The following is an 8,549-nucleotide window of genomic DNA, read 5'->3' as shown; positions in this document are numbered from 1 at the left end:
AGACCAGATGTCTCCCGGTCTTTATCTTAACAAGCACAGATTCCGATTAACCCGGAATTTGTAGTCCCGCAGAATTAGTTTGATTTAGCTCTGTCTCAACAACTAAGCCGCGTTTAAGAATTACACGCCGGGGGGAGAGGGGAAGGAGAAATTCGGAACACATGTGTGAGCCTCATTTGTCGAGCAGACAGAAACATCCATTAGAATTACCTTGATTGGCCGGGCCGAGGTCTGCGCAGCCCTTTGAAAAACGCCGGTGATGTCATCGGTCGCCCGCAATTCCCCCCTCGGGCCCTCGACGTGCGGAGACGGGTATGTCCCTGTCCGTCGGAGCGGAGCAGCTCTGCCCCGGTGAACCTGTTAACGGGGTGCACAACCCCGCGTCTCCGGAACACGGGGGGAAATTTGAGACCCTGGGCCCGTCCCCCCGGAGGAAATCACAGGACGCAGAAACAATAAGCGTCTCCGGTGAGTAGAATCGATCCAGACATTTATTTTTTATTTTTTTTTTTATTTTTGGAAAGAACCCCGGGGTGATTAAAAAGGTTGCCTGGAAGGATTTTTCGACCATATACGGAGGTGGAATCCAGGAACCATCTGCCGCCTACCCGTTTCGACTTGGTGAGGCGGGAGGACCTGGTGCCAATTACCCGTCAAGGGCACACCGTCCAAGCGCCAGGAGCGAACCCAGTTTCTCAGATCGCCAAAGGCGGAGCTCGGGGATTCCGACGGCGGGGTGCTTACGGCGGGGGGGGGGGGGTCTTCTGTGGCCTCTCCTCTGCACGGATGTTTCCTTAAAGGAAACATTCCATGAGGAATATTCGTATAAAACAAACATCTTGTGCCGGGATTAATAACATCAAGCGGGCCTGGACGGCACATGCTGGGGTTCGTCTTGGGAACGGGAATGTGGGCCTGTGTCCGGGGCATGTTCCTGGGAGGCGGGGATGGGGGGACGGTTGGCCGGGAGGTGTGTGTGTGGGGGGGGGGACGGCCATCCGGATTCCACCCCGATGCCTCTTCTAGCTTCATAAAGGGTTTCATTGAAACCCTGAACCTTTTGATAGGTAATTATAGGCAGGAAGCCAAGCGCATATGAATTTTATATTTACGGTCCCTCCCGAGGTCACCCTTGAAATGCCAAAAACGGGCTTCGGAAGTACGTCAGTGTGTCGTTTTTTGTTTTTTTTTTTAATTTTAAATTATTTTATTTTAACCGGGCTTCCTCCGCTCTGGCCCGGCGCGGGCCAGCTACGAAACACACACACACACGCAGAACAGATGTTTCACGGGACACATCGGGGATCTGACCACGGCCCGGGCATTGCCCCCTGACCCCCCACCCCCTCGGTGACATCTCCACACACAGGACCCCGTCTTTCCATAATGTGGTGCTGGGGGACATCCAGGAAGGGCGTCCGGGGCAATTCCACTCACATCCCTCCGTCTTTTGCTTTTTTTTAAGATTTATCTTTACGGTTGGACGTATGGGAGACGCCTCCTTTTATGTTCCCCGTGGGGCCCCCTGCACCCCTAGAGTCGCTTCTCTAACTGCTAGACGGAGGCCCCGTTCGTTGTTTACGCGGATCACGGAGCTAAGAAAACACGCACATAGACGTGAATGTCACGAGAACAGTGTCCGGCGGTCGTTTCCTGATTCCTGGCTTTTTCGGGGTTTTTTTGTTTGTTTTTTTTTGCAGCACCTCTGGTGGGAGGTCCCGCCTTCCATTCCACGCTCCCCTTGGCTTTCTTGTGTCTCCCCCAGGGCCCCATGCGTTTCTCTCTTACTGCACCATTTAAAAATATATATATATATGTTTATCTATTATATATATTAAATATATATATTTATCTATTATATATTAAATATATATATTTATCTATTATATATATTAAATATATATATTTATCTATTATATATATATTAAATATATATTTATCTATTATATATTAAATACATATATTTATCTATTATATATATTAAATATATATATTTATCTATATCTAAAAATATATTTTTAGATATATTTTATTGATTTCAGAGAGAGAGAGAAACGGATCACCTGCCTCCTGCTTGCCCCCGACTGGGGACGGAGCCCACAACCCGGGCATGTGCCCCAACCGGGAATCAAACCCTGATCTCCTGGACCATAGGTCGATGTTCAGCCGCTGAGCCACGCCCAGCTGGGCTACAATTAATATTTTTATTAATATTTATTTTCGAGAGAGAGGAAGAGAGACGCGGATGGGAGAGTGGGACATCGGACCCCCTACCGGGCACAGAGCCGGTGACCTGGCGCATGCAAATGATGCTCTAACCAAACCGAGCCACCCGGCCACGGCTGTCTTTTTTTTTTTTAATCCTAGGAGATGTCAAAAACACAGGAGAAAAAAAAAAAAAACGCAAAAAATTTTTTAAAATGGCCCATAGCTTTCTCCCCTGGAAGAAAAACCCCGAATATTGGCATCCGTGCTGTTCTGCTATTTCTTTACGGTTGTTGGTTTCAAGATGCAATTGTTGGATCCAAGGGGGGTGTGCGTGTGTTTTTATTTTTTATTTTTTAATCGGCACTCGAGGATATTTTTGCCATTGATTTTCAGAGACAGCAGAAGCGAGGGAGGCGGGGGGAACAGAGAGAGAGAAACATCGATGTGAGGGAGACACGGCCAGAGGTCGCCTCCCAACAGGGGCCGGGCGTCGAACCTGCAACCCAGATGCGTGCCCTTGACCGGGAATCGAACCCGTGACCCTTCAGCATGCAGGCCGACCTTCTAACCGCTGAGTCACGCTGGCCTGGGCAAGGTTACCGGGTGTTTTTAATGATTCTTGTCTAGAAAGCGCTTTCCCGAAAGACTGTCCTAATTGGATATCGCCTCCCGAAAACAGTGCGCACACCAGCGGAATCATTTTGGGGAACAGCAAAAAAAAAAAAAAAAAAAACCAACAATTTGCAAGACTCAGAAGAGGCCTCATCGTTTTAGAGAAAGAATTTCCATCATGTTTCCTGGAGTCAAACATTTTCTTTTGATTAGTGGCCATTTGTCTCATGCCCTTTGGCTTATATATATATATATATATATATATATATATATATATATATATATATATTTTTTTTTTTTTTTATTGGGGAAAAATTATCTTTTATTTGAAACAGTCCTTTATGGATTAATGACATTTCTGGAGTCTAATGCACTTGCCATATGTTCCTCGTCCTCTCTTTAATTTAGTATATATTTTGCGACGCACCGAAGTCCTGGATTTTTTGCATTTTTCTATGGAACGAATTAGAAAACCCGCCTTCGTCACATCATCAATTCTCAGGGAATTTCTTCAGCGTCGTGGCTCTGTCTTTTCATCTGCCCGTGTCCGGCTGCTTTCGGTTTTTGGTGCTTTTATGAAAAAGGGTTTTATTGCCTGCTAATGCATGTTCGCTCTCTTCACGGCTCCTCAGAACCAGCTTGGCGTTTTTTTACCAATTGATTCTCACTTAAAAAAAAAAAAAAGCATTTTGCGATCGCTCTTACCATTTCCCAGCTTAAAAATCCCCCGAGGGATGAAGCCCGTATTTTAATTTGGGAAATATCGACGCACATATTCAACGTCTGCGTTGAGAAAGGCAACAGGCCTCTCCATTTAGATACTGTTTTATGTGCATCCGTAAAACTTGGTAATTTTTACTTCCAATGCCTTCGGTACGTTTCTTATCAAGCGTGTGGCTCGGCATTTTATATTTTCCTGCGGCGCTGATGTTACCTACAGGCCCTTCGCGTGGCGATATGAACGTACAGCTCATTTCAACGCTTAAAAGAATCTGCAGAAATGAATCTTTTTTTTATTTTTTTGGTCAACGCCTGCGGGTTGTGGGCTCGGTCACCCCGTATTTTCCGCCCCTACCCCGGAGCTGTGGTTTCTTCCATCAGCGTGAACACGTTGGGGAGAGGGACTCGGGTCCCTGGGCGCCAGCCCGTCGATGCATCTTTGCTGAGATGCTGCTTTAAGGTGTCCGGGGACCATTCAGACACGTGTGTGCAAATAGTACAGTTGCTACAAGAGCCGTTGGCCCTGGCCGGCGTGGCTCAGTGGTTAGAGCGGCCGCCCAACCAGCGAAAGGTCATGGGTTCGAGTCCCCGTCAAGGGCACCTGGGTTGCAGGTTCGACCCCAGCCAGGGGGCATGGGTGGGAGGCAACCAATCGATGTGTCTCTCTCCCTCCCTCCCTCTCTCTCTAAAAATCAATGAGTGGAAATTAATAAAAAAACATAAAAATAAAAAAAGAGCTGTTAGCAGGGAAGTGAGAAATCTTACCCGGTCCTGTGAGCCCTGGGCATGGAAAAGGGGCCCCACGCTCACCCGACGGGCTCAGGGGAGGCCTGCGGGCGGCCCTGCAAACTCAGAGGCCTAAAGGAGCCCCACGGGATGGTCTGAAAGGAAAACTTTCTAACGAAAAGCAGTTTATGGAGGGTCCTCAGGTCCTAGGCCTGAATCTTCCTGACAAAGGTCCATCTTTACCGGAACTGAGCCTGTCTATTGTCTTTTTGCATCTACGATCACATATCCTTGGGATGACAGAGTAATTTCCCTTTTCCCGGACCCCTCAGGGCACAGGCCCTGCTCTGCAGAGACCACAGGCCCCCTCATTGTCGTCAAGTTAATTGCTGACTGTTAACTATCCTGCACCCACCGGAGTAAAAGACGTGTGTCCATCACTTTATTTTCTGCCCAACCCCAGAGGTTTCCCCGCTTTGCTTCCTCCCGCCTCCCTCATCTGTCCCCCGTGGATTTCACGGGACCCCCTTACGTCTCCTCTTTGCATAAAACAAGGGGCAGAACTGCCATTTTCCAGAGCGTTTCTCAATCTGTGGAGATTTTGTTTCCCGGCAATCGTTTCACTCAAATAAACACATGAAAATTCTCTACGGGTTGGGACATTTCTTACATCAACAGCCCCCCTAGAAGACGTTCTTGGGGTGTCTGCTTGGGAAGTAGACTAGCCCGAAATGCAGCTTGGGTCAGGAAGGGTCACTCTGGGTCTGAGCGCCGGGCCCAGCCCTCTGGTGGTAACTTTCCCAGTCGCAGATCCAAGGAGCAATGTGTTTGGTGAGGTTAGAGCCCCCAGAGAAGGAGGCAGATTTGAATACGAAAGGCCTCCTTACAAAAGCCGAACCCCTGCCCAGCTGGTGTGGGCAGGGTCCCCCGCTGGCTCTTTGTCTCGTTCACAATGACCCTGGGCCCCTGAGACCGGCCACAGTAACTGCTAAAGCCCCGCAGAATCCTGCCTGCCTGCTGGGTTGGTGCACAGCCCCAACTAAATAACCAAGGAGGTCCCTTCGTTGGTGAATGCTTCCCCTAAAGAAGGGTCACAGGGATTCAGTTCTGAGGGTATCCGAGGCGCTTTTCAAGCAGAATTTTATATTTCGAGAAACTGTTACAGTCGAAAAAAATCAAGGGTAGGAAGGAAACGTATGTGAGAGCTCCCCGACGTCGAGCCGGGATGTTAAAATATTTGTCTGTTTCAGGGTTTCTCAGCCTGGGCACCACTGAGATCTGGGGCTGGGTGACTCTCCGATGTGGGGCTTCCTGGGCTCTGTGGGGTGTTGAGGAGCCTCCCTGGTCTTCGCCCATCAGATACTGGGAGCTCTTTTGCCCCAATTTCAAGAACCAAAAATGTCTTCAGATGTTGTCGAGTGACCCCTAGAAGATAAAATCACTATGGTTGTCAATCACTAGATGGATAGATATATACATAGATAGATGATAGGTAGATAATAAAGAGATACATGACTGCATGGATGGATGGATGGGTGGATGGATGGATGGATGGAGGATGGATGGATGGTGGATGGATGGATGGATGGATGGATGGTGGATGGATGGATGGATGGATGGATGGATGGTGGATGGATGGATATATGGATGGTGGATGGATGGATGGATGGATGGATGGATGGATGGTGGATGGATGAATGGTAGGTGGATGGTAATGGATAGATGGATGGATGGTGGGTGGATGGATGGTGGATGGATGGTGGTGGATGGATGGATGGATGGTGGTGGATGGATGGATGGATGGTGGATGGATGGATGGTGGATGGATGGATGGATGGTGGTGGATGGATGGATGGATGGTGGATGGATGGTGGTGGATGGATGGATGGATGGTGGATGGATGGATGGATGGATGGTGGATGGATGGATGGATGGATGGTGGATGGATGGATGGATGGATGGATGGTGGATGGATGGATGGATGGATGGTGGATGGATGGATGGATGGTGGATGGATGGATGGATGGATGGATGGTGGATGGATGAATGGTAGGTGGATGGTAATGGATAGATGGATGGATGGTGGGTGGATGGATGGTGGATGGATGGTGGTGGATGGATGAATGGATGAATGCTGGGTGGATGGGAAGGAAGGAAGGAAGGAAGGAAGGAAGGAAGGAAGGAAGGAAGGAAGGAAGGAAGTCGGGCACATATTAAGGCTGAGTCAGATTCCATTCTGTGGCTAAACCACACTCTCTTATCTATCCATCCATCCATCCATCCATCCATCCATCCACCATCCATCCACCATCCATCCATCCATCCATCCATCCATCCACCATCCATCCACCATCCATCCATCCATCCACCATCCATCCACCATCCATCCACCATCCATCCATCCATCCACCATCCATCCATCCATCCATCCATCCACCATCCATCCATCCATCCATCCACCATCCATCCATCCATCCATCCACCATCCATCCATCCATCCATCCATCCACCATCCATCCATCCATCCATCCATCCACCATCCATCCATCCATCCACCATCCATCCATCCATCCACCATCCATCCATCCACCATCCATCCATCCATCCATCCATCCACCATCCATCCATCCACCATCCATCCATCCATCCATCCATCCATCCACCATCCATCCATCCATCCATCCATCCACCATCCATCCATCCACCATCCATCCATCCATCCATCCATCCATCCATCCATCCATCCTTCCATCCACCATCCATCCACCCACCATCCATGGACACTTGGGTTGTTTCTACTTTTCAGCTATCGTGAGTAACCCTGCCGTGCCCATGGGTGTGCAGATATCTGTTAGGGTCTCCGCTTTCCATTCTTTGGGGTCTATGCCCAGAAGTGGGATGGCTGAGTCACAGAGTGTGGCTCTGGTTTTGAGGGTAGTGGCACCACCTTGAGCCTTCAGTAGGTGACATATGCCAGCCCCTCCTACGGGGTGGCATAGACTAGGGGGCCAATAGATTGCTTATTGCTATCTGTGCATTTGAATGGCAGAAAAACCCATGGAGGTCCACTCCGTAAGTCTGCGGCTTATTTGCAAATTACCTTTAACCTGTGTGGAGCGTAAGGATATAAATGCCAGCACTTCCAGTCCCCGCTACAAAGTCATTTCTAGCCTTTTCGGCTGTTGCCTTGAAGTGTTTGGATAAAAACAAATGCTTGGCAGCCCCGATAACAGTATTTATCTTACCTCCATTTCATCATTCATGGGCTAGTCTCCGTATATTAACATGGAGCATCGGTTGCAATAAGAGACGGAGATTTTATTATTTATACGCAATAAATGCACTCATTAATAATTGATGGGATTGCACAGACGAGCGCTCCAATAAATATAGCAAATTATTAATTTATAACCACTGGGGGGATGTATAAAATTCCAGTAAATACCATCTTTAATCAACTACAGACTTGAAACAAAAAACACACACACACACACTTCAGTTCTTGTTTATCTGTGTCCCCTAATTGAATATTTATATATTTGCCTACTGGCGGAAGTAGAGTCCCTCTTGAAACAGAGCCATCGCCCAAAAGGAGTGCAAAGATGTTGAGTGAGCGGACGCATTCGTCATGACTTAATCTGCTAATTAAGATGCCATTTCTACGTTCAGAGTAGCGACCATCATCTGGAGGACCCAAAATACACCGTTTCTCGACAGCCTATTTACAGAGGGCAACTCGACCTTCAAAGGGTCCGGCTCAGCCCAATTTGTCGGTTTTTTTGTGTTTTTTTCCATTACAAAAATTGAAATCAAGACATTCGTCTTAAGCTGGGAAGATGCGTGTGTAATAGCTAGCGTCTTGCTGCGTAACAAACAGGCCCGGAACTCATTGGCTAAAAACAAGGTAAAATTAGTTTCTTTCTGTTTCTTTGGGGGGGGGGCGTTTAATCCTAACTCAAGGATATTTTCTCCATTGATTTTTAGAGACAGGAGAAGGGAGAAAGGAGGGGAAGGAAGCGAGAGAGAGAGACGTCAATGTGAGAGACACATCAATTGGTTGCCTCCTAGACGTGCCCCAACCAGAGGCGGGGATTGAACCTGCATCCCAGGCACATGCCCTTTACTGGGAATCAAACCCACGACCCTTCGGTCCATGGGCCGACCCTCTAACCACTGAGCGAAACTGCCCAGGGTGGTAAAATTAGCTTCTTGGCCCAAACTCCCGTCTGTAATCACTTGGCCAGGCCATAAAGGGTCTTGACTTGTCCGTGGTCACCGCATCG

The 8,549-nt window shown here is 48.3% G+C and overlaps 1 long non-coding RNA gene across 1 annotated transcript; it reads left to right on the top strand.

Moving 5' to 3' along the window:
- The first annotated feature begins 295 nt into the window (after nt 1–295).
- Nucleotides 296–8,176, top strand: LOC308552002. Its single transcript, XR_013998087.1, has 2 exons — nt 296–468; nt 7,936–8,176. It is a non-coding gene; the product is annotated as an uncharacterized lncRNA (long non-coding RNA).
- Nucleotides 8,177–8,549: the final 373 nt, after the last annotated feature.

This window comes from Miniopterus schreibersii (assembly GCF_964146895.1).
Source record: "Miniopterus schreibersii genome assembly, chromosome: Y".
NCBI classification, from domain to species: Eukaryota; Metazoa; Chordata; class Mammalia; order Chiroptera; family Miniopteridae; genus Miniopterus; species Miniopterus schreibersii.
This window is presented reverse-complemented; position numbering and strand designations above follow the sequence as displayed.